The 27,925-nt window shown below is 43.7% G+C and overlaps 1 protein-coding gene and 1 non-coding gene across 2 annotated transcripts in view; one reads left to right on the forward strand and one right to left on the reverse strand.

Annotated features, from left to right (window-relative positions):
- LOC126109899 (sclerostin domain-containing protein 1-like) overlaps window positions 1-27,925 on the forward strand; it is a 519,785-nt gene that overhangs the window by 8,640 nt on the left and 483,220 nt on the right. The gene's annotated exons all lie outside the window — the stretch shown is intronic.
- Trnas-cga (transfer RNA serine (anticodon CGA)) lies at window positions 17,612-17,686 on the reverse strand. The gene has a single exon. It is a non-coding gene; the product is annotated as a tRNA-Ser (tRNA).

Raw genomic sequence — 27,925 nt, forward strand, 5'->3', positions numbered from 1 at the left:
TTATATTTCTCGAAGTAACTGTACTCCTTGCAGCAGAAAATTGTATTTACTGTGTTTTTTCAAAGTTCAGAGCAAACCCATTCGCAGAAACGCAATTAATACCTTTTCCATAGACATTGTTTCTATCATTTTCCATTGGAGTTTCTCTTACTGGATTAATAATGATACTTGTATCACCAGCAAACAGGGTCCGTTTAGTTTCAGTGACACTCGTAACTCACATCGGTATTACGATGAAAACCCCCTTGTCTTTGTGGAGACATATTTTCAAGAACTCTGCTCTCTAAATGTATGGTGTGGCGCGACAGACAATCAGTTGACTGGGATTGTTTTGTTGCAGCGTCCCCGTATAGGGCCCCGTTACTGAGACTATGTCGAAAACGAGCCCCCAGCATTATTGGAAGAGGTTTCTTTGGCTACGAGGACGGATGTGTTTTTCTATCATAACGGTCCACTGCATGTTGTTGTCATCAGATGACATATCATGTGAACTTAACGTTCCGACAAGATGGACCTGCGGAAAAGGTCATGTTTCTTAGGCGCCGATGTCCCCGGATCTAACGCCTTTTATTTTTGACTGCCTAGCTGGTCAAAAGGCCAAATCTGCGAAGAAAAAGGAAACACAAAAGACGAAGTCATCGTTCTAATTGCGAACAGTGCTGTCCTCATAAAAGACCACCACGATGACCGCCAAAGAGCTAGCCGAGGTGTTGTCAAGAGAATTCCGAAAGTGCATTGAAGTTTGTGGTACAATTCATGAAAACTAACGTTATTCAAAGAGACCAAACGTCCCAATTTGACCTGGACAGTTCCGAATGTTGGTCCCCTTGTCCTCCCTGGGTTTTGGTGGGACGACTAAATGTTCTGATTTTTTGAAATCAAATCAAATTATCGGTATATGACGTTTCAACATACTACTGTTTATTTTTCTAGCATTGTAAAACTATCTATTTCAATATCGTATTCCTAATCTAAAATAAAATGATGTGCAGTGTTATGGAATGCGTCCACGCTGCTTAAGCGTTCAAGTTCGAGATCTTCAATAATAATTGCGATGAAGGTGGCACTACTGAGCTGGGTTTACTTAAAGGTAACCCTAATACATCCGTGCCCTAATACATCCGTGTGTATCTAGTTGGCGTTCTCTATTCACTTTCTGTAGACTGTAACCAACTCCTCAATGACCAAACGGTACTGCATTTTCAATTCGGAATTTAAAGCACGATGTCATAAACAATGTGATATAAATGTTTTTAATTAACTCACATGTAATCAGCCAAAATCTAATACGTTATTACTCATTTTTAAAACTGGCATCATTCATAATCTAGAGAGGTGAACAGACTAAAATGTCCGTTGCGAGAAATGTGAAGGCGAGTTTTCTGTTGCTATTCATTTCGTCGTAAATTTTAAGAATGTGAAACTATTACAGAGCACTGTCAACTGCAGTAAGCTGTTATATAGTTGGTCTGAGCTTCGACTCCCAGTAATATGGTCACCTTATTTTAAACTTAATCATTTGCCTTTTGCTAACACCTGAGAGTGTTTTTGCCTTCCTTGAAGGTACGCCCAGAGGCTGGAGATGTTAAATTGTGAGAACGTTGGGGCGACAAGACTATGCCGATGATCCCAACGCCAAAAAATTTCGCTTACGAAATGAATTGTTTTACTAGATATATGGCAAGTTCCAACGTCCTGCTGCTTCGGGAAGTGAAACGAACTATGTAGGTACGATGTCATCTTTCCAGTCTTCTGTTTTGATTCTTCCCAAAAGTTTACTACTGATTTATATTTCGATTTTACAAAACATTGTTTATTACATAAACAGCTATTATCTTGTATCTATCCATCTTAAATTTTAAGAGTTCCGTTTCTTAATTACTCTTAAGTCTATAAATATTTAAAGTTGCAATATTATTAAGCCTTACTAGAAATACATTTTTTACATGTACAGTTTCGTTTTGTGAAAGTAAGACCTATCTTAGTAATAAGGTGGTAGGTCATTTGTAAATGGCAGCAAATTAATAAAAACATAAATAATATACAAATAATGTCCACGTAAAAAACACTGTCCTCTGTAGTTTCAAAGAAAAGAGGGCCCGCCACAGAGACTCCAATTTTGTGACAGTGCAACGTCTACTCATGAACCACACGCGGATTTTCGGGAGACCAAATTCTTATGTTCTGACTAAACACGTATCCACGAAACAAAAAACCACGCCGCATCACTGAAGCAAACCCGTTCCATTTCTGCTATACCATGGATGTCAACAGCTGGCCGAACCCACATTGCGTACACTAGACGCTGCTCTGTATCAGGTGCCGACGATTCCTGCATGCTACGAACGTGATATGCAAGACATTTTAACTTCCTCGTCGGTTTCTGAGCATTGTAATCCATCCTCTGTCTGGCAGTAAGTATCAAATATAAGTGGTGGAGGTAATTAAAACTGCTCAATGATAAAAAAAAGTGCGTAAGTAAAGGTGTGCCATTCAAAGAACACGCCAAAAAAGCGATGGCAAGATGTAAATCTCACCATTTAATAGCTAAATAAGCTGTTTGGGGGTTGATTTATCTTCTGAAAAATCAATACTCTTGCTGGGCGCAGGAGGTATCACGTTGTGGGTATTGCAGTAGGTATCAGGTTGTGGGCCTTGCAGAATTGCTCTTGTTCGATATGCGGGTTCACCATGAGAAGTATTGGCTTAATTCCCCTTTCAAATAGTGGTACCGACACGATTTCGCACTTCGAAGTAAAATATACAGATTTTAATTGAAATGAAATGATCAAACGAGACACGTTACGCGATCGGTCTGTTGGCTTTCGAACTACACTACTGGCCATTAAAATTGCTACACCACGAAGATGGCGTGCTACAGACGCGAAATTTAACCGACAGGAAGAAGATGCTGTGATATGTAAATGGTTAGCTTTTCAGAGCATTCGCACAAGGTTGCCGCCGGTGGCGACACCTACAACGTGCTGACATACACAAACAGCAATTGACCGGCGTTGCCTGGTTAAACGTTGTTGTGATGCCTCGTGTAAGGAGGAGAAATGCGTATTATCACGTCTCGGACTTCGATAAAGGTCGGATTGTAGCTTATCGCAATTGCGGTTGCCCGCGTTGGTCGAGATCCAGTGACTGTTAGCAGAATATGAAATCGGTGTGTTCAGGAGGGTAATATGGAACGCCGTGCTGGATCCCAACGGCCTCGTATCACTATCAGTCGAGATGACAGGAATCTTATCCGCATGGCTGTAACGGATCGGGCAGCCACGTCTCGATCGCTGAATCAACAGATGGGGACGGTTGCAACAACCATCTGCACGAACAGTTCGACGACGTTTGCAGCAGCATGGATTATCAGCTCGGAGACCATGGCTGCGTCTACACTTGACGCTGCATCACAGACGGGAGCGCCTGCGATGGTGTACTCAACGACGAACCTGGGTGCACGAATAGCAAAACGTCATTTTTTCGGATGAATCCAGGTTCTGTTCACAGCATCATGATGGTCGCATCCGTGTTTGGCGACATCGCGGTGAACGCACATTGGAAGCGTGTATTCGTCATCGCCATACAGGCGTATCACCCGTCACGTGGTGACACGTCTCGGTCACCTTTTATACGCATTGACGGCACTTTGGACAGTGGACGTTACATTTCAGATGTGTTACGACCCGTGGCTCTACCCTTCATTCGATCCGTGCGAAACCCTACATTTCAGCAGGATAATGCACGACCGCATGTTGCAGGTCCTGTACGGGCCTTTCTGGATAAAGAAAATGTTCGACTGCTGCCCTGGCACAGCACATTCTCCAGATGTTTCACCAATTGAAAACGTCTGGTTAATGATGGCCGAGCAACTGGCTCGTCACAATACGCCAGTCACTATTCTTGATGAACTTTAGTATCGTGCTGAAGCTGCATGGGCAGCTGTACCTGTACACGCCATCCAAGCTCTGTTTGACTCAATGCCCAGGCGTATCAAGGGCGTTATTACGGCCAGAGGTTGTTGTTCTGGGTACTGATTTCTCAGGATCTATGCACCCAAATTGCGTGAAAATGTAATCACATGTCAGTTCTAGTATAATATATCTGTCCAATGAATACCCGTTTATCATCTGCATTTCTTCTTGGTGTAGGAATTTTAATGGCCAGTAGTGTATGTACGTTACTCTTCCTTACACAAATTTTGCCAGAACCGAAAATATTCAACATGGAGAAAAATACATATGGGGAATCTGTCGTATATTTTAAAAATAGCCGTGCTCTAGGGATAGCGTTTTTGATAAGTAATCAAAACGCTCTTGGTCCAGGATTTGAACCCCCCACCACCGCTTAAATTTTGAGTAAACATCATCAACAGCGGGGGCCGACTACTTCCGACATAAGCTATCAACCGCCGGCCGCGGTGGCCGAGCGGTTCTAGGCGCTTCAGTCCGGAACCGCGCGACCGCTACGGTCGCAGGTTCGAATCCTACCTCGGGCATGGATGTGTGTGATGTCCTTAGGTTAGTTAGGTTTAAGTAGTTCTAAGTTGTAGGGGACTGATGACCTCAAATGTTAAGTCCCATAGTGCTCAGAGCCATTTAAGATGTCAACCAACATCCTGCTAAGGGCCTTGTCAAAAATGGCGGAGGAGCGGACGGAGGTTTAGTGCATTCTCTTGCCCTTTGGGTTGGATACTGCCCCTAAAGGCGGAAGAATGAGCAATGATCAATGGCATGAGGATGCAGAAGGCGACAGAAACCACCGCATTAAAAAAAAATGATTCAAATGGCTCTGAGCACTATGGGACTTAACTGCTGTGGTCATCAGTCCTCTAAGAGCTACTTACACCTAACTATCCTAAGGACATCACACACATCCATGCCAGAGGCAGGATTCGAACCTGCGACCGTAGCGGTTACGCGGTCCCAAACTGTAGCGCCTAGAACCGCACGGCCACTCCAGCCGGCCCACCGCATTAAACACACATATTGTGTATCCACAGGACACGTCGCCTGCATTTGAAAAGTGTAATGATGATCTCTCCATTGGCGAGAGATTTCAGAATAGTCACCCATTCGGATCTCCAGGAGTGAACTGTCAAGGGAAGGATGACCGTGAAAAAATGATTGACTAAGCAACGACAAGATAATGTTCTGCGAGTCGGGGCATTGAATGTCAAAAGTCTTAACGTCGTAACGAAGCTATTAAATCTGTAAAGGGAAATTCAAAGGCTCAGTCTAGAAATAGTGAGGGGGGGGGGGGGGGTCAGTGAAGTGAAATGGACAGAATACAAAGGTTCCTGGCTAGATGAGTACAGAGTAATATCAACAGCAGCAGAAAATGGTAAAACGGTAGTAGGATTCGTTATGAATAGGAAGGTAGGGCAGAGAGAGAGTTAATGTGAACAGTTCAATGACAGGGCGAATCTCGTTATCGACATCAAACCAACACCGATAGCGATATTTGAGTTACACAAGCCGATGTCGCAAGCCGAAGATGGAGAGTCAGAAAAAGTGTATGAGGGTATCGAACGCGTAATTCAGTACGTCAAGCGAGATGAAAATCTAATAGTCTTGGGTGATTGGAATGTGTTGTTGAGAAAGGAGTTGAAGAAAGGTCAACAGGAGACTATGGGCTTGGTACTAGGAATGAGAGAGGAGAAAGACTGAGATCTGTCATTTCAGCTAGTAATACGGAACACACAGTTCAGAAATCAGATATCTCCCCTGGAGCCTCGCCACTCTTTGGTAAGTTCGTGCCTGGTTACCACAGGGCCAAAGACATTGTATCACCTATTCCCTTTCCGAGCTGTTCTTTTTCCCCTCCTTTGGGGAACATGTCTGGGATGTTTTTGTGAAAGTGTTCTGAAGTTTTAGTGACCTAACATCACAACAGTCACCCAATGTTTTTTTTATTTTTTTTATTTCTTCGTTCTCCATCTCCTACCCTCCCCGCTTCCGCGTTTGAGATTTCTCTTTGTTTCTTCTTCCTCCCTGTTCACTTCTGAAGGCCGGTCCACGCACTTCACAAGTGACTTGGGACTGGGTAATGCGTAATTCCCAGTCCTGGATTGACAGGTAGGGTTCGCAAGTACCCACTGGTACAGGCCAGGCCCAGGGATGGGCTGTTACATTCCGAAATTGTTAAATGGTCCCTCTATCAGGTATTGGGGAGGTGTCAACAGTCAACTAAGCGCCCCGTGAGCGCGCCATTAGAGGCGCTGGTAATCATGGAGGATTTTCTAGCAATGAGCCAATCACGATCTCAGTCTACGTCTTGTAAACGTAATCGGAATTAAGCTATATATTCAAAGGATCTCCCAGCTGCACCTCTGTTCCTCGTGGTATCGTGTATGGAAGAAGCTCAGTCTTTTGCTGTTAATCGGCTTACTATTCAGAAAGGTGTTAATGCAGTTGCAGGCACTGTGAAATCCTGCTCTCGTTTATGTAATGGATCTTTGCTTTTGGAGACCAAATGTGATTTTCAAGCCAAACAACTGCTTGCAACTTCACTCTTCCACGGCTATCGTGTTCGTGTTGAGGCTCTACGAAAGCTGAATTCTTAGTGTGGTGTTAATTTACACTTGCATGCTCGATGGTCTGACCAAGGGAGAAATCCAAACTTACCTCTCTGATCAGGGCATCACTGCAGACCACTGGGTAACTAAAAAGGTTGATGCAACCTCAACGCCTACTCACACTCTTTTTCCCCCCCTGCGGGCCTGGGGGTTAGAACAGGCTCAAGGTATTCCTGCCTATCGTAAGAGGCGACTAAGAATCACACACCTTTCGGCCTTTATGTGATGATCCCCGGTAGGGTTTGACCTCCATTTTTCAAAATTTTCCCGAAGAGTGAGCCAATTGGGGAAGGGCGCCTTACATGGTGTATCGTGTCCATCGTGCATTGAGATCCTCAGCCCACTTTCTGTCGTGGAATTGCAGTCCCGCTCATCCTTATCCTCCATTTCTTGAGCGAGGACACCTTCCTGGGTGCGTTTTCCTCCACCCACTACGCAGTGTCGTTTTCGGCGCCAACGATGACCATGGAATTCTTTGCACTTCATATCCAGCACGGTAGCCAGTCCATTGTGGTGGGGCCGCCCTGTACCCTGTTGGTTGTAGCCCCTTGACTACACAGGGATCGCTCTGCTGATGCCTGCGCCGTTAACCCTCCAGGTATGCCAAGGAGTAGATGCCTGTCACTCTGGGGCATCAGGACTCCTGGCAATGGCCATCCTGCCAAGCGGCCTTTGCTGTGGCTGGGTGGTGCCTGTGGGGAGAGCCCCTGGTCAGAGTGGATGGCATCAGGGTGGATGAACCGCAATGAAGCATACCATGTCATCACTTGCTGGTGATCAAATGCCAGCAGTCTCTAAGCATTCCAAGTCTCAGTACAATGCAAGGAAGTATGATCCTAAATCGTTCTCCTCCCTGGCCACGCCATGGGAGGAACCCAGGCTAAGGATGGCAGTGAACCTTATTCGCCCCAGTACCTTGTATGTGCTAGAGCTGATGGGGTCTCCTTTGCGTCAATGAAGCCTCAGTTTTTTGTTTAGCATTTAGAGGAAAGTTTGTGGACATAGAGAGCTTGTCCAAAATGCGGTCAGGGTCAGTCTTGATAAAAACTACATCCTCTGCCCAGTCATGGGCATTACTAGCTTGTGACAAGCTGGGGGATTTTTCAGTTACCATCACGCCTCATAAGAGCTTAAATATGGTCCAGGGTATTATATTCCACAGGGAACTTCTTTTGCTGTCTGACGACGAGCTGCACGCCAACTTAGAGCTACGAGGAGTTCATTTTTTCTGGCAAGCTCTAAGTGCTGGAATTTGGCCATATGTCTTCCCACTGTAATTCCAGCATCACATGTCAAGACTGTGGACGTCCATTCCATCCCAATACTGCATGTGCCCCTCCTCTCATCTGAGTCAACTGTGGAGAGCATCATTCCCCTTGGTCACCAGGTTGCAGGATTTTACAGCGAGAAAGGAAAATCATGTAATACGAGAACAGTTGTAACCCCATCATTTCCGTGAGTTCCAGTCAGCTCTCAGAGCCGGAAGACTACACCTGCCCCCTTGATGGTTGGGGGTGGACACTTCCCTCTCTGTTTCTCCCACACCACCTACCTCAAGAGCACTGTCCCTCCAACCATTGGGGACATCAGTCCCCATTTCTCAAGCAGAGAAGTGTAAGTCTTCTTCGGCACCTCTTGCCAAGAAGGGGTCCCTTAGGTCACTCCCTTCCCAGGTTTCTGCTACTGGGAAAGATGACACCTGCCAGTGGCTGAAGAGCCCAAAAGTAGCTGGTCGTAGGGCTTCACGGTCATCCTCAGTCCCAGAGACTGAATCAGTGAAGCCCTCCCAGCCAGAGAAACCTAAGGATCAGCGAGAGTAATCCAGAAAGAAGACCCCCAAGATCAAGGGAATTGCGGTGACACCCACACCACTGCTGCCTACAAGCTCTGCATCTGAGGATGAGGTGAAGATTCTGGCGTCAGCTGAGGACTTAGATCTCGCCAGACCCTCAGACACAATGGATATAGTCTGTTCAGGAAATAAGTCGGTATTTTAAACATAGCTGCGCAACAGCAACGGTTCCACGTAATAAGACTAAAAAACAGCCGACCAGTTGCAATGGATAAAGTAATCTTTACCTAGGTTTCGACAGATTTAAATCTATCTTCTTCAGAAGGCGGCAGTATTACATTAATATGGGATGATGTATCGTCGTCATTTTTACAAATATCTGCATAAATCCAGATATGCAGATATTTGTAAAAATGACGACGATACATCATCCCATATTAATGTAATACTGCCGCCTTCTGAAGAAGATAGATTTAAATTTGTCGAAACCTAGGTAAAGATTACTTTATCCATTGCAACTGGTCGGCTGTTTTTTAATCTTAAATAAGTCGGTGGTAGCAGGTGACCCTGAGGCGTAAACTGCATCATTGAGTGTTTCACTCCTTCCCAGTCTCACGATCACGTCATCCTCCACTGGAATTGCGTCGGTTTTTACCACCACCTGGCTGAGCTACGGCAACTGTTAAACCTTTACACCTGCTTTCTGCGTTGCCCTCCAGGAAACCTGGTTCCCGGCAATGCGGACCCCTGCCGTTCGCGGGGGATATTACAAGAACCGTAGTGAATATAATAGAGTGTCAGGTGGAGTTTGCGTTTATGTCCTGAACTCGCTATGTAGTGAACCTGTGCCTCTTCAAACTCCTCTTGAAGCTGTGGCTGTCAGGATATGGACGATGTAGGAAATAACTGCAATGTATATCTCTCTCCAGATGGTGCGGTACCCCTGAACGTATTGGCTGCACTGATTGATCAACTCCCTAAACCTTTCATACTATTGAGAGATTTTAACGCCCATAACCCTTTGTGGCGCAGCACCATAGTTACTGGCCGTGGCAGAGATGTCGAAAATTCCACTGTCCCAACCCGACGCCCTTCATGTTGCAGGCTGCTCTTTATTGCACTTCTTGTTCTTCTACTGTTCACTGTTATTATTTTGCTTTTTTTTCACAGTTCTGTACACATTATTCCTGTTTTCATGCTTGACCTTTGTTCAGTTTTTGACGGGCTATCCTTGGGCCATCTTACCACTAAATCGCAGGGGGTTGCGATGGGAAATTTCCCTTGTAAGGAAGAACATCATAGTGTGCTGGGCAGTGAGGGGAACGCCCAGCATCACATCACATCGCAGCCAGTTTAGCGGGTATCAAAATGGCCGGTCTCCCGATCCTTCTCTTTGTCTCCAGCTGATCTGCATTCCCGGAAACCGGCAATTAATTTCGTTGTTCGCTACTTCGGCACCACGAAATGCGTCTACAACAAGAGCATACAAACGGTTAGCACAATACTGTTCAACCATGTAAATTCGTTGCTCTTGCGACACGTTTTCCAAGTGATGAAGTTCGCAAGACTACAGAAGCCAAGATGCCTGTATCCGAGTGAATGGTTTCTCCTATTCGCAGCTAGTGGTCTAGTGGCGCCGGCACGGTAGCTCAGCGTGTTCGGTCACAGGGGTAGCTGCCCTCTGTAATAAAAAAACTGAGTTAATCGATCAACGACGAACTTAAAAGGGTGTCTTACGACGTCCGCCCCGAGCAGTTGCGACGAACAAAAGCGAACAAAGTGATTTTTTTTTAATGTGGCTAGCGTTCCTGCCTCTGGATCGCTGAGTCCCGGGATCGATTCCCGGTCGGGGTGGAGATTTTTCTCCGCCCGGGGAGTGTTTGTGTTGGCCTCTGTAAAGACTGGGAATTTGTACGGGCGCACATAACAGCGCTGTTGAGCGCCCCACAAACCAAACATCATCATCAAAGCGTCTTCTTTTGTTGCCTGCAGTACCCGTGGTGCATCCTTCAGGAGGCTGATTGGACGAATGCAGTGGAACTCCTATTTACATATATATTTATTTATTTTGTGATCGATATTTAGATCGCACTGCACTCTACGCCAGGCTAGCCTTTTACGTTTCCACGTTAATATTCAACGAAAAACATTCCTCTGTAGAAATCATTTAATAGTTTCTGAAAATATTCACCTTTAAACTTTTATACCCTTGCACCCGCTCGAGCCAGTTACGAAAACATTTTTGTCACTTTGATATTGATGACCAAAAAGAAGATTTTGGTACGATTCGGCAGCTATTTAGCCTCACGAAAATCTCTTTCCGCGCATTTGTTCCACTTAAATCGAGAGGAACACGTAGCCACCCGATAAAAAATACGCAATGAAACATAAATCCGATGTTTTTCGCTGCCAAAGATTTGTTCGACGTGCCGTGTGGCAAAATAGCGTTGGCCGAGAAGAATGATGTGACAATTTGCGTTTTTTTTCTGATTCCATCTATGATTTATGGCAAAAACTGTTGTATACCATTCAGTAACAACCTTTAAAACAGCATTTCTTAACGTTTTCCATAAATGGATCCCTCTTCAATATTTTTAATGCAACATTCTGTATGCGAGTTTATTCGCTGTAACAGTGAATCACGCAAAGAGTGAACTCTCTCTGATCAAGAGTAAAAATGTACATACAGACTCCAAAGGATAGCGACGGCGCCACAGTTTCCGCCGTAATGCGCAGAGCGAGGATTGCCCTACAACAGGCTTCAGGACAGGGCAGGCAACCCGCATTACGGCATTACTGTAGAAACTGTGGCAGCGTTTCCGTTGTTTAAACAGCTAACATTCCAGAAGGTATAAAGTTGAGAGCAGTGAAACCAAGTCCACTAACTGTGCGCCTAGTTTTCATTTCGCTGGAAAGAAGGTACATGTGTCATTAAAAAAAAAAGTGATATTTGTTTGTAGGTTGTTCATAAATTACTTATACAAGAAGTAACATTTAATTGTGAGTCCGCAGCTCGTGGTCGTGCGGTAGCGTTCTCGCTTCCCGCGCCTGGGTTCCCGGGTTCGATTCCCGGCGGGGTCAGGGATTTTCTCTACCTCGTGATGACTAGGTGTTGTGTGATGTAGTTAGGTTTAAGTAATTCTAAGTTCTAGGGGACTGATGACCATAGATGTTAAGTCCCATAGTGCTCAGAGCCATTTGAACCATTTTTTTTTAATTGTGAAAAGGGTAAATAAGTTACAGAAATGTTTGATACAGCACTGAATACTGCGGCTATCTTTTGTTAACACAACAAATGTCCCACCTGTATTCAGTTTCCTGTCAAAATCTATGAAGAGAGTCTTAATGTATGGTGACAATTGCTTGTATTATACGTTGCTTCCGAGAAGCAGAGGAACAAACACTCTATACGTTTGAGGCGTCATGTCACGGATTACGGCGCCCCTCCCGCCGGAGGTTCGAGTCCTCGCTCGGGCATGGGTGTCTGCGTGTTGTTCTTAACGTAAGTTAATTTAAGTAGTGTACAAGTCTAGGGACCAATGACCTCAAACGTTTGGTCCCTTAGAAATTCACACACATTTGAACATTTTTTTGAATGTAACACCATACGCAGAAAGCTGGCATTAAATCAGGTGATCATGGCGGTCAGGATATAGTTCCACCACATTCAGTCCAAGTCGGCACTTTCTTACGAGATACGCGACAATTTCACGATGATAAGGTGGTCGTGATAGAAGGTTGTATACATGGAAGAACCCTGGAGATACTTAAAGGTATCAGAGAGATTATATAATGTTAAGACAGAGATTTAGGAACCAGGTTTTAAATTGTAAGACATTTCCAGGGGCAGATTTGGACTCTGGCCACAATCTATTGGTTATGACCTGTAGATTAAAACTGAAGAAACTGCAAAAAGGTGGGAATTTAAGGAGATGGGACCTGGATAAACTGAAAGAACCAGAAGTTGTACAGAGTTTCAGGGAGAGCATAAGCGAACAATTGACAGGAATGGGGGAAAGAAATACAGTAGAAGTACAGTAGAACAAGGATACAGTAGAAGAAGAATGGGTAGCTTTGAGGGATGTAGTGAAGGCTGCAGAGGATCAAGTAGGTAAAAAGACGAGGACTAGTAGAAATCCTTGGGTAACAGAAGAAATATTGAATTTAATTGATGACTGGGTGACTGGAATTCGAGTGTAGGAAAAGGGAGAGAAGGAGACGTAGTAGGTGAATATGGATTGGGGCTAAGAAATGAAAGAGGAAGCCGCCTGGTAGAATTTTGCACAGAGCACAACTTAATTATAGCTAACACTTGGTTTAAGAATCATGATAGAAGGTAGTATACATGGAAGAACCCTGGAGATACTAGAAGGTATCAGATAGATTATATAATGGTAAGACAGAGATTTAGGAACCAGGTTTTAAATTGTAAGACATTTCCAGGGGCAGATGTGGACTCTGACCACAATCTATTGGTTATGACTTGTAGATTAAAACAGAAGAAACTGCAAAAAGGTGGGAATTTAAGGAGATGGGACCTGGATAAACTGAAAGAACCAGAGGTTGTACAGAGTTTTAGGGAGAGCATAAGGGAACAATTGACAGGAATGGGGGAAAGAAATACAGTAGAAGAAGAATGGGTAGCTTTGAGGGATGAAGTAGTGAAGGCAGCAGAGGATCAAGTAGGTAAAAAGACCAGGGCTCTTAGAAATCCTTGGGTAACAGAAGAAATATTGCATTTAATTGATGAAAGGAGAAAATATAAAAATGCAGTTAATGAAGCAGGCAAAAAGGAATACAAACGTCTCAAAAATGAGATCGACAGGAAGTGCAAAATGGCTAAGCAGGGATGGTTAGAGGACAAATGTAAGGATGTAGAGGCTTATCTCACTAAGGGGAAAGATAGATACTGCCTACAGGAAAATTAAAGAGACCTTTGGAGATAAGAGAACCACTTGTATGAACATCAAGAGCTCAGATGGAAACCCAGTTCTAAGCAAGGAAGGGAAAGCAGGAAGGTGGAAGGAGTATATAGAGGGTCTATACAAGGGCGATGTACTTGAGGACAATATTATGGAAATGGAAGAGGATGTCTATGTAGATGAAATGGGAGATACGATACTGCGTGAAGAGTTTGACAGAGCACTGAAAGACCTGAGTCGAAACAAGGCCCCCGGAGTAGACAACATTCCATTGGAACTACTGACGGCCTTGGGAGAGCCAGTCCTGACAAAACTCTACCATCTGGTGAGCAAGATGTATGAAACAGGAGAAATACCCTCAGACTTCAAGAAGAATATAGTAATTCCAATCCCAAAGAAAGCAGGTGTTGACAGATGTGAAAATTACCGAACTATCAGTTTAATAAGTCACGGCTGCAAAATACTAACGCGAATTCCATACAGAAGAATGGAAAAACTAGTAGAAGCCGACATCGGGGAAGATCAGTTTGGATTCCGTAGAAATGTTGGAACACGTGAGGTAATACTGACCCTACGACTCATGTTAGAAGCTAGATTAAGGAAGGGCAAACCTACGTTTCCAGCATTTGTAGACTTAGAGAAAGCTTTTGACAATGTTGACTGGAATACTCTCTTCCAAATTCTAAAGGTGGCAGGGGTAAAATACAGGGAGCGAAAGGCTATTTACAATTTGTACAGAAACCAGATGGCAGTTATAAGAATTGAGGGACATGAATGGGAAGCAGTCGTTGGGAAGGGAGTTGTAGCCTCTCCCCGATGTTATTCGATCTGTATATTGAGCAAGCAGTAAAGGAAACAAAAGAAAAATTCGGAGTAGGTATTAAAATCCATGGAGAAGAAATAAAAACCTTGAGGTTTGCCGATGACATTGTAATTCTGTCAGAGACAGCAAAGGACGTGGAAGAGCAGTTGAACGGAATGGATGGTGTCCTGAAGGGAGGATATAAGATGAACATCAACAATGGCAAAACGAGGATAATGGAATGTAGTCTACATAAATCGGGCGATGCTGAGGGTATCAGATTAGAAAATGGGGCGCTTAAAGTAATACATGAGTTTTGCTATTTGGGGAGCAAAATAACTCATGATGGTCGAAGTAGAGAGGATATAAAATGTAGACTGGCAATGGCAAGGAAAGCGTTTCTGAAGAAGAGAAATTTGTTAACATCGAGTATAGATTTAAGTGTCAGGAAGTCATTTCTGAAAGTATTTATATGGAGTGCAGCCATGTATGGAAGTGAAACATGGACGGTAAATAGTTTGGACAAGAAGAGAATAGAAGCTTTCGAAATGTGGTGCTACAGAAGAATACTGAAGATTAGATGGGTAGATCACATAACTAATGAGGAAGTATTGAATAGGGTTGGGGAGAAGAGAAGTTTGTGGCACAACTTGACCAGAAGAAGGGATCGGTTGATAGGACATGTTCTGAGGCATCAAGGGATCACCAATTTAGTACTGGAGGGCAGCGTGGAGGGTAAAAATCGTAGGGGGAGACCAAGAGATGAATACACTTAGCAGATTCAGAAGGATAGAGGTTGCAGTAAGTACTGGGAGATGAAGAAGCTTGCACAGGATAGAGTAGCATGGAGAGCTGCATCAAACCAGTCTCAGGACTGAAGACCACAACAACAACAACAAGGTGGTCGTGCGCCATCCTACTGGAAAATAAATTCTGTGCCGAATTCCTTTTGTAACTGAGGCATTAGATAATGTTCAAGAATGTCCAGGTACGACATGCCAGTAACAGTCGACTCTGCAAAAAAGAAAAGATTGCTAGCCCAACCTCAGCCGGCGTCCTATGTAATACACAGCCAGTTTCGGTGAAAATATTGTACCAGTTAATAACAATACGTCTTTGAGGTAGTGCCATGCGATATTTAGTGCCCAATGGTGTTAACTGTTGCACTGGATTTGAGTCATGAAACCATAAAAAACGCTGTCCCTACTCTGCTCCATTATACGACGCCATGATGACTTTTGAAATAACTCATTCGTGTTGCCACCTAGTGGGAACGTCGAGAACGAACAGTGTTAAGCGGTAATAAAATTTTGACACATACTGAATTCAGTGCTGTACAAACATTTCTGCAAGTTATTTACCTTTTGCCGGCCGGTGTGGCCGAGCGGTTCTAGGCGCATCAATCTGGAACCGCGCGACCGCTACGGTCGCAGGTTCAAATACTGCCTCGGACATGGATGTGTGTGATGTCATTAGATTAGTTAGGTTTAAGTAGTTCTAAGTTCTAGGGGACTGATGACGTCGCATAGTGCTCAGAGCCATTTGAACCAACCATTTACCTTTTCCACTTTAAAGGTAGGACTGTTGTATAACTATTTCACAAACTCCATAAACGCTCATCAGCCAGAACATTGTGACCAACAAACAACTATCGATAAAAATCAGTCTGCTAGTCAAACACAAGCACGGTGCATGTACACTACTGGCCATTAAAATTGCTACACCACGAAGATGACGTGCTACAGACGCGAAATTTAACCGACAGGAAGAAGATGCTGTGATATGCAAATGATTAGCTTTTCAGAGCATTCACACAAGGTTGGCGCCGGTCGCGACACCTACAACGTGCTTACATGAGGATAGTTTCCAACCGATTTCTCAAACACAAACAGCAGTTGACCGGTGTTGCCTGGTGAAACGTTGTTGTGATGCTTCGTGTAAGGAGGAGAAATGCTTACCACCTCGTTTCCGACTTTGATAAAGGTCGGATTGTAGACTATCGCGATTGCGCATTTATCGTATCGCGACATTGTGGGTCGCGTTGGTCGAGATCCAATGACTATTAGCAGAATATGGAATCGGCGGGTTCAGGAGGGTAATACGGAACGCCGTGTTGGATCCCAACGGCCTCGTATCACAAGCAGTAGAGACGACAGGCAGCTTATCCGCATGGCTGTAACGGATCGTGCAGCCCCGTCTCGATCCCTGAGTAAATAGATGGGGACGTTTTCAAGACAACCACCTGCACGAACAGTCCGACGACTTTTGCAGCAGCATGGACTATCAGCTCGGAGACCATGGCTGCGGTTACCCATGACGCTGCTTGACAGGAGTGCCTGCGATGGTGTACTCAACGACGAACCTGGGTGCAAAAATGGCAAAACGTCGTTTTTTCGTATGAATCCAGGTTCTGTTTACATCATGATGGTCGCATCCGTGTTTGGCAATATCGCGGTGAACGCACATTGGAAGCGTGTATTCGTCGTCGCCATACTGGCGTATCACCCGGCGTGATGGTATGGGGTGCCATTGGTTACATGTCTCGGTCACCTCTTGTTCGCATTGACGGCACTTTGAACAGTGGACGTTACATTTCAGATGTGTTACGACCTGTGGCTCTACCCTTCATTCGATCCCTGAGAAACCCCACATTTCAGCAGGATAATGCACTACCGCTTGCTGCAGGTCCTGTACAGGCCTTTCTGGATACAGAAAATGTTCGACGGCTGCCCTGGCTAGCACATTCTCCAGATCTCACACCAATTGAAAACGTCTGGTCAATGGTGGCCGAGCAACTGGCTCGTCACCATACGCCAGTCACTACTCTTGATGAACTGTGGTATCGTTGAAACTGCATGGGCAGCTGTACCTGTTCACGCCATACAAGCTCTGTTTGGCTCAATGCCGAGGGGTATCAAAGCTGTTAATACGGCCAGAGGTGGTTGTTCTGGGTCCTGATTTCTCATGATCTATGCACCCAAATTACGTGAAAATGTAATCACATGCCAATTCTAGTATAATATATTTGTCCAATGAATACCCGTTTATCATTTCCATTTCTTCGTGGTGTAGCAATGGCCAGTAGTGTAATTTCAGCGGCGTGCTGTCCGTGAGTACAACGGGGAAGGCGCGCGGTGTTTCGGAGTTCGACCGTGGGCAGATTGTGACGGCCTGGAAGCCCGGCACGAGCTTTACGGAAACTGCAAGACTTGCCAGGTGTTCGAGGAGCTGTGGTGAGTGTCTTCAACACGTGGCGAAATAGAGGTGAAACCACGTCGAGACCTCGTCGAGTTGGACGGCCACGTCTCGTTACAGATATCTGACTCGTAGGCGGGGCACAAAGGTAAAACACATAACAGGTGGCGAACTGGGGGGTAACTAACATCAGACTTTAATGCTGGGCAGAGTACAAGTGTGTCTGAACACACAGTGCACCGAACACTCCTAATGATGAATGAGAGTTTCACTCTGCAGCGGAGTGTGCGCTGATATGAAACTTCCTGGCAGATTAAAACTGTTTGCCCGACCGAGACTTGAACTCGGGACCTTTGCCTTTCGCGGGCAAGTGCTCTACCAACTGAGCTACCGGAGCACGACTCACGCCAGGTACTCACAGCTTTACTTCTGCCAGTATCTCGTCTCCTACCTTCCAAAGGCAAAGGTCCCGAGTTCGAGTCTCGGTCGGGCACACAGATTTAATCTGCCAGGAAGTCTTACAGATTATGTTGTCTTACGATGTTTGAATATGTGTGCTCCCACTGTGTAAGAACGTCACGAGTGTAGTTAACAGTATTGACAACGACATACAAATGTGTCAGCTTACATTACGTTGACATGGCTTAAAGCCATAACATCAGCACTTGATAATGGCCCAAGGCCGAAATTGCAATAGTGTGATAAAAGCTTATAACAGTCACTGGCGTAAAGATGACGTCCTTCTTAAATAACACGTAACCTATTAGGTTTTGGAAGGTAGGAGACGAGGTACTGTCAGAAGTAAGGCTGTGAGTACCGGGCGTGAGTCGTGCTTGGGTAGCTCAGATGGTAGAGCACTTGCCCGCGAAAGGCAAAGGTCCCGAGTTCGAGTCTCGGTCGGGCACACAGTTTTAATCTGCCACGAGGTTTCATATCAGCGCACACTCCGCTGCAGAGTGAAAATCTCATTCTGGGAACATCCCCCAGGCTGTGGCTAAACCATGTCTCCGCAATATCCTTTCTTTCAGGAGTGCTAGTTCTGCAAGGTTCGCAGGAGAGCTTCTGTAAAGCTTGGAAGGTAGGAGACGAGGTACTGGCAGAAGTAAAGCTGTGAGTACCGGGCGTGAGTCGTGCTTCGGTAGCTCAGATGGTAGAGCACTTGCCCGCGAAAGGCAAAGGTCCCGAGTTCGAGTCTCGGTCGGGCACACAGTTTTAATCTGCCAGGAAGTTTCGCTCCTAATGATGGGCCTCCACAGGCGACGACCCGTCCAAGTGGCAATGTTGACCCCACGACATCGGCGACTACGACTGAAATGGGCACGAGACCAGCGGCACTGGACGTTGGCGCAGTGCAAAGCGTTGCACGGTCTCATGAATCCCGATACGTTCTGCGTCACGCCGATGGGAGATCGCGAATCTGTCGTCTTCCAAGGCAACAGCTCCTCGACGCCCGTACTGCGGAACGGAGACGAGCTGGCGGCGGTTCCATTATGCTCTAGGGGACACTCAAGTGAACTTCCGCGTGTGTAGCAGAGCTCATTCAAGGCACTGTGATGACCAAGCAATATCGTACTAGTTGCAGACCACGTACACTCCTTCCTGACGACGGTTTTCCCTGACGACAGTGGCATTTTGCAACAAAATTATGCACCATGTGACAAGGCCAGGAGTATGATGGGATGGTTCGGGCAAGACACTGGCGAGCTCCAGTGGATTGCTGGCTCCACAACGCACCGGATCCGAACCCGGTCAAACACATCTGGGATGTGATTGAATGTGGCGACAGAGTTCATCGCTCCCCTCCCCGAAATATACGGGATTTATTTCTCCTAACTCCCTCCAGCGACATACCAAGACGTTATTGCTTCCATGCTACGGTGCATCATCGCTGTTATCCGTGCCAAATGTGGACATACCGGCTATTAGGCAGGTCGTCATAATGTCCTGGATGATGCCGGCCGGTGTGGCCGAACGGTTCTAGGCGCTACAATCTAGAGCCGCGTGACCGCTACGGTCGCAGGTTCGAATCCTGCCTCGGGCATGGATGTGTTATGTCCTTAGGTTAGTTAGGTTTAAGTAGTTCTAAGTTCTAGGGGACTGATGACCTTAGAAGTTGAGTCCCATCGTGCTCAGAGCCATTTGAACCATTTTTGTCCTGGATGACAAGTGTATACACACTGAAGCGCAAACTGGTATAGGCATGCATATTTAAATACAGGGATATGTAAACAGAATACGGCTCTGCGGTCGGCAAAGCCTACGGAAGACAACAAGCCGGCCGGCGTGGCCGAGCGGTTCTAGGCGCTTCAATCTGGAACCGCGCGACCACTACGGACGCAGGTTCGAATCCTGCCTCGGGCATGGATGTGTGTGATGTCCTTAGGTTAGTTATGTTTAAGTAGTTCTAAGTTGTAGGGGACTGATGACCTCAGATGCTAAGTCCCATAGTGCTCAGAGCCATTTAAGATGTCATTCCTCATCCTGCCAACGGTCTTGTCAAAAAGGGCGGAGGAGCGGACGGAGCTTTAGGGCATTCTCTTGCCCTTTGGGTCGGAAACTGCCCGTAAAGGCGGAAGAATGAGTCCCATAGCGCTCAGAGCCATTTGAACCATTTGAAGACAACAAGTGCCTGGCGCAGTTGTTAGATCGGTTACTGCTGCTACAATGGCAGATTGTCAAGATTTAAGTGAGTTTGAAACGTGGTGTTGCAGTCGGCGCACGAGCGACGGTACACAGCATCTCCGAGGTTGTGATGAAGAGGGGATTTTTTCCCACGACCATTTCACGAGTTTACCGTGAATATCAGGAATCCGGTAAAACTTCAAATATCCGACAGGCGGCGGCCGGAAAACGATCCTGCAAGAACGGGACCAACAACGACTGAAGAGAATCGTTCACCGTGACAAGAGGTGGACCTCTTCCGCAAATTCCTGCAGATTTCAGTGCTGGCCCTTCGACAACTGTCAGCGTGCGAACCATTCAACGAAAGCCCACTCGTGTACCCTTGATGACTGCACGACACAAAGCTTTATGCCCCGGCTGGGCCCATCGACACAGACAATGGACCGTTGATGACTGGAAACGTGTTGCCTGGTCGGACGAGTCTCGGTTCAAATTGTATCGAGGAGACGGATGTGTACGGCTATGGAGACAACCTCATGAGTCAATGGGTCCTCATGTCAGCAGAGGACAATTCAAGCTGGTGGAGGCTCTGGGGTGTGTGCAGTTGGAGTGATATACGTCCCGTGATACGACTGCATACGTTTTCTCTTTACATAATTCTTTTTCCAATCGGAATTTTTGTGACTATGAATTGAATTACATTTATCTATTATAACATTCAATTATTTGAAAATTCAGATCTCTCAGTTAAAACACAAAAGACGAAATAGTACAGTAGTGCTGCTGACGAGATGACTCTTGCATATGCTGTTATTTATATATATTTGACGATACTGGCGCTGAGTTTGTGTTTAACATTTGACGATGCCACTATGGATCCAGTATATTAGGACATGTTCTTATAAAACAGATCTTAAGATGGTCATTATAGACCGAAACCGGTAGTCAGATGACAATAAAGTTTGTGATCATAGACGTGAAGTAAAGGAAATTTATATGTTTATATTTGTGCAATGGTGTGAAAAATGTATTTTTGTTATCAGAGGTGGAGTTTCTTTCTTTTTTCCACGGTAATCGTCATACAAACATTTAAAACATAACCTAAACACCTAATAGCGCACACAAAATAGCGCACATGAAAATCTAAATAATGAAAGATGTGTTTATAAGTAAAATGAAATTCAAGCAAAATGAGAAATAGATATAATGAATACAATAATGTGGAAGAAAAAAGAGGGTAATAAAACAAAAGATATTACATCGAAAGTAATACACAAAATTAAACACACAGGAACAAAGGTTTCAAGTGGAGAAAGAATGGCATTAAGAGAAATGACAGCAAACGGAGCAATTGATGTTATGATTATTCAATCAACTAATTGAATATAAATGATGATCAGAGTAATTTCGATAAGGATTTAAAAATAAAAAAACTTACTGCACCTGACACTATTCGAGCCCATAACCACCTTTATGCGAAGCTGTTCTCCTATCCTATTATACCACGCAACCGCACTAAGAAATATAACTTTTTAATGCTATTGAGTGTCGCACAAAATATCGAATTTTTGTTTCATCAGTTACTCGCGAACGAGTGCCCACCAGGGTGAATGGCCGCAGTGTGTGATAACTAGGATCTTGACCTAGAGCACCGTACAGATAGCTTCTAAAAGTCGATCGCACCGCAGGGGACCTCTTCCTCTAAGCTCGGTCCACGGTGATGCACTTACGTGGCAGTTCCACCTGTCACACAGGATTGGAGTCATTTACATAGCCGCCGGTGGTGTGCACGTTTAGACTCTTTTGACGGTAGTTGTGGGTGTTAGAGCTGTACCTTTTTTAGATTGAAGTCAGCTGATAGGTATTCCTGCTTAAGGGAAGTCTCTCTAACAAAGAAACCACTTTCGACAAAGCATAGGTATCCGATTAATGAGGGAATTAGTATATTTCATCAAGATATACAAGGTATTACAGATAAAGATAGTGAACTGCTTATAGATGTTGACTCTGAAATTATTGGTATATCTGAACACTTCTTAAGTAAGGAGATAATTCAGAGTCTTCCTTTACCTGGATACAGGTTGGCTGGCAGCTTTTCTAGGAGCTCTTTGCGGTGTGGGGGAGTAGCCATGTATGTGAAAAACGGTATCCCATTTGAGTCAATTGATGTTTCAAAGTACTGCACTGAAAAGGTGTTTGAATGTTGTGCAGGTGTGGTTAAATTTAGTGGAGCTAAACTTCTTACTGTTGTTATTTATAGATCCCCAGACTCCGATTTCACAACATTTTTGCTAAAGCTAGAGGATGTTCTTGGTTCATTTTATAGGAAATACAAAAAGTTATTTATATGTGGTGACTTCAATATTAATTGTATAAGTGATTGTGCAAGGAAAAGGATGCTGGTAGACCTCCTTAATTCATATAATCTTAATGCAAACCGTATTCTTTCCAACGAGAGTGCAAGGGAACAGTAGAACAACCATAGACAATATTTTTGTTCATTCCTCATTACTAGAAGGGCATTCTGTTAGCAAAAAGGTGAATGGCCTTTCAGATCATGATGCAAAAATTTTAAGTCTAAAAGATTTTTGTGCTGCAACACATGTTAAATATAGTTACCAACTTTTTAGGAAAGCTGATCCAGTTGCTGTAGAGACTTTTGTAAACCTTATCAAGGAACAAGAGTGGCAAGATGTATATAGTGCTGATACAGTAGATGATAAATATAATGCTTTCCTCAAGACTTTTCTCGTGCTCTTTGAAAGTTGCTTTCCGTTAGAACGTTCAAAACAGGGTACTAGCACAAACAGGTAGCCTGTGTGGCTGACTAGAGGGATAAGAATATCTTGTAGAACAAAGTGGCAATTATATCAAAACGTTAGAAACAGTCACAATCTAAATGCAGCAGCCCATTACAAACAGTATAGTGAGGTGCTTAAAAAGTTATTAGGACGGCAAAAAGTATGTGGTATGCAGATAGAATAGCTTAGTCTCAGGATAAAATTAAAACCATATGGTCAGTCGTAAAGGAAGTGGCTGGTCTGCAGAGACAGGTTGAGGATATAGAATCAGTGCGTAGTGGGAATGTCCGGGTTACTGATAAGTCGCATATGTGTACAGTATTTAATATCACTTTCTGAATATAGCAGGTGAACTAAATAGAAACCTAGTCCCAACAGGGAATCATATAGCGCTCGTAGAAAAAAGTGTTCCGAGACTGTTACCTGAAATGTTCCTCCATGATACTGACAAGAGGGAGATTGAGTTAATAATTAAATCACTAAAGACCAAGAACTCTCATGGATAGGACGGGGTATCTAGCAGAATACTGAAGTATTGTTCCATGTATGTTAGCCCAGTACGTAGCCATATCTGTAACTTTTCCTTTAGGAGTGGTCGGTTTCCTGACCGATGAAAGTACTCGGTAGTGAAGCCACTTTATAAAAAGGGAGACAGGGATAATGTTGACAATTATAGACCTATTTCTATGCCATCGGTGTTTGCTAAAGTTATCGAGAGGGTTGTATATACAAGGTTACTGGAGCATTTAAATTCATATAATTTGCTGTCAAATGTACAGTTTGGTTTTAGAAATGGCTTAACAACTGAAAATGCTATATTCTCTTTTCTCTGTGAGGTTTTGTATGGATTAAATGAAAGGTTGCCAACGTTAGGTGTTTTCTTTGATTTAACACAGGCTTTTGACTGTGTTGACCACAAAATATTACTGCAGAAGTTGGACCATTATGGAGTAATGGGAGTAGCTTACAATTGGTTCGCCTCTTACTTTAAGATCAGAAAGCAGAGGGTAATTCTCCGCAATATTGAGAGTGGTAGTGATGTTACAGTCCCAATGGGGCACTGTTAAGTGGGGCGTTCCCCAAGGGTCGGTGCTGGGGCCACTGCTGTTTCTTATTTATATAAATGATATGCCTTCTAGTATTACAGGTGATTCAAAAATATTTCTGTTTGCTGATGACACCAGCTTGGTAGTGAAGGGTCTTTTGTGTAATATTGAAACATTATCAAATAATGTAGTTCATGAAATAAGTCTGTGGCTTGTGGAAAATAATTTGATGCTAAATCACAGTAAGACTCAGTTTTTACAGTTTCTAACTCACAATGCAACAAGAACTGATATTTTAATCAGACAGAATGGGCATATTATAAGCGAGACGGAACAGTTCAAGTTCCTAGGCGTTCGGATAGATAGTAAGCTGTTGTGGAAAGCCCATGTTCAGGATCTTGTTCAGAATCTAAATGCCGCTTTATTTACCATTAGAACAGTATCTGAAATAAGTGACATTTTAACACGAAAAGTAATCTACTTCGCATATTTTCATACGCTTATGTCATATGGTATTATTTTTTGGGGTAATTCTTCTGATTCAAAAAGGGTATTTTTGGCTCAAAAACGGGCTGTTCGAGCTATGTGTGGTGTAAGTTCGAAAACCTCTTGTCGACCCCTATTCAATGGTCTGGGAATTTTGACATTGCCCTTACAGTATATATTTTCTTTAATGTCGTTTGTTGTGAACAATATTAGCTTATTCCCAAGAGCTATCAGCTTTCACTCAGTTAATACTAGGCAGAAATCAAATCTACATGTGGAATGCACTTCCTCGACTCTTGTGCAGAAAGGAGTGCAGTATTCTGCTGCATCCATTTTCAATAAGCTACCACAAGAACTCAAAAATCTTAGCAGTAGCCCAAACACTTTTAAGTCTAAACTGAAGAGTTTCCTCATGGCTCACTCCTATTCTGTCGAGGAGCTCCTGGAAGAGCTAAAAAATTAAGCAAATTCCAGTGTTACATTCTTGATTTTCTTTATTTTAACTTACGACTTGTCGCCTGAATATGTTTCTTATGTTTCATTTTATCTGTTTCTACAATCGTGTTATAATTTCATGTATTGACTCGTTCCATGACCATGGAGACTTCTCTTTAATGTGGTCCCACGGAACAATAAATAAATAAATAAAAATAAATAAACTGCGTCTTCCGAGTTGTTCACTTTTTCTGCAATATGTGTGTCTGAGCCATTGTTGTTCGTTATAATATACCTTAGATGTCCATATGATGTGGTATGCAATAAAGAAATACAGTATACAAATTGTTCATTCACTTGAATCCATAATTTTGGTAATGGAACGAAGTCAATCCTCCTTGACGAAACTTTTGTAATTCACTTTAGGATTTAGCTGTGCTAATCTTTGAGACATTGAATAACGTTAGTTACATCATGGAAAAAAATGTACAATTACTCATGCCCTTGTTAGATAGCAACGTTTAATGAAGAATAATGAATATTATGTTTTCTTTCAGCATAACAATTAAGGAAATCAATGGGATGACCTATTTTCAATTAATATATATGTTTCTATGACACAATTAAAATTACTCTTTACCTGTTTTCGAAACATCATTATTGGATAAAAATGATCAGAAGAATGGAAATTGACATCTTGGGTTGTCGGGTGTTCTGCCGGATATCAGCGTCGTACCGATATTTCGGTCACGTAGCTCGTGGCCTTCATCAGGTGCGACCTGAGACTGCTCCTCGAGTGGACCTGGTCCAATATTTATGCCTATGGCCATAAATACTGGACCACGTCCACTCGAGGAGCAGTCTCAGGTCGAACCTGATGAAGGCCACGAGCTACGTGACCGAAATATCGTGCAAGTACGACGCTGATATCCGGCAGAACACCCGACAACCCAAGATGTCATTAAATCGCCGGGAAAGCCTGAAGAGTTACAGAATGGAAAATGTCACTTTTCTATCCCTCAAACTTGCAAATCTAGTAGAACTTCGTTTAAAGAGCTCCTAAATGCGCTTTTTTCTTAACTGAAATTTTATGCACATCCTAAACTAACTTTTTCCTTGGCTTATTAAGTGTTGTGTAATAAATACTTTTCTTATTTTAGCCTTTTAAACTTTACTTTAGTTTTGGAAACAAAAAAGTCACACGGGGCCATGTCTGGCAAATATGGGGGCTGAAGCATTATCACGTATTATTTTTTATTATAAAATTCAGTAACGAGTCACGAAGTTCGAACAGGTGCATTGTCGTCGTGAAAAAGCCAGGAATTGTTTCGCAGCAAGTCCGGGAGTCTTTTTCGTACTGCTTCACGCATACGGCTTCCAACTTGTAAACAGTACTCACTACAGATCGTTTGACCTCGTGGCAAAATGTCATACTGCACTGCGTGTAATCTTACAATTTTATATGCCAACATCATCTTCAGCTTCTCAGATTGTGAAACGACAGTCGTTCATAATCCTAGCATTCGCTTATTCCACCATATCCTGTTGTCCTCGGATGTCCAAGACTCTTTTATCTACAACGTCTTCGCGCCTTTCTTCCAAACGCTTATACCATTCGCAACCCATCGTCATTTCTAAGACTTTGTTGCTCTTTATTATGGTGTTATACCAAAATTTAATAGAAATACGCTTATACACCTTGTAAGTAGGCTGTTTAGGTTTTTATGTTGCTAACGCCACGTAGTGCTCCGTATGAAAATCACTGGCTGTGCTGTGTGCAGTCTGTGGCTGGTTAGCATTGTTGTAATATTCGCTATTGTAGTTTTGGGCAGTTCTTGGATGTGAACAGCGCGTAGCGTTGCGCAGCTGGAGGTGAGCCGCCAGCAGTGGTGGATGTGGGGAGAGAGATGGCAGAATTTTTAGAGCGGACGATCTGGACGTGTGTCCGCTAGAAAGAGTAAATTTGTAATACTGTATGTCATGAACTAATATATATATATATAATTTTTGAACGTTATTAAGGTAAATACATTGTTTGTTCTCTATCAAAATCTTCAGTTTGCTGACTATGCCTATCAGCAGTTAGTGCCTTCAGTAGTTAGAATCTTTTATTTAGCTGACAGTAGCGGCGCTCGCTGTATTGCAGTAGTTCGAGTGACGAAGATTTTTGTGAGGTAAGTGATTCGTGAAAGGTATAGGTTATTGTTAGTCAGGGCCATTCCCTTGTAGGGATTTTTGAAAGTCAGATTGCGTTGCGCTAAAAATATTGTGTGTCAGTTTAGTGTTGATCAGAAGAAGTAAAGAGAGTAATGTCTGAGTACGTTCAGTTTTGCTCAGCTGTTTGAAAATCAAATAATGTAGAGGTTTATCAGCACAGTAATTCATTAATTTTTCAAAGGGGATGTTTCAACCTTCATACAAAGTAAACAACAACCAATACCACCAAAACATTGTTTGTAGATGGTGCTGTCATTAACCGCCTCATAAAATCATTAGAAAATAAAACAAATTACAAAACGGTTTAGTCAATATATTCGTGCCGTGAGAAAAGTGGCAATCCACTCTGCATCACGAAAATCTGCTACATTTCGGCTACAGGTTAATACACACAAATCTAAAGGCTGAAAACGCAGCTAAATACTTGGGGATTACAGTTACGAATAGCTCAAATTGGAGCAATCACGTAGATAATGATATGGGGAAAGAAAACCAAAGACTGCGACTTCTTGACAGATCAGAGGAAATGCAACAGGTCTACCATAGACACTGCTTACACTACGCTTGTCCGCTCTCTTCTGGATTATTGCTGTGCTTTGTGGGATCCGCATCAGATAGGGCTGAGGGACGACATCGAAAAAGTGCAAAGAAGGGCAGCTCCAATTGTACCACCGCGAAATGAGGGAGAGAGCGCCACGAACATAATACGGTAATTGGGGTGGCAGTCATTAAAACAAAAGCGTTTTTCGATGCGGCAGGTTCTTCTCCTGAAATTCCAATCACCAACTTCGTCTTCCAGTTACGAAAATATTCTGTTGGCGCCCACTTATGTAGGGAGAAGGAAAATAAAAGAAATCAGAGCTGGCAAGTAAAGATTTAAGTGTTCGTTTTTCCCGCGCACTGTTCTTTAATGGAAAGGTAGAGAAATATCTTGAAGGTGTTTAGATGAACCCTCCGCCAGGCACTTAATTGGGAATTGGAAAGTAATCATGTAGATGTAGTTGTGAAGACATTAACTTTTTTGACAGCT

This window comes from Schistocerca cancellata, chromosome 12, assembly GCF_023864275.1.
Source record: "Schistocerca cancellata isolate TAMUIC-IGC-003103 chromosome 12, iqSchCanc2.1, whole genome shotgun sequence".
NCBI lineage: Eukaryota > Metazoa > Arthropoda > Insecta > Orthoptera > Acrididae > Schistocerca > Schistocerca cancellata.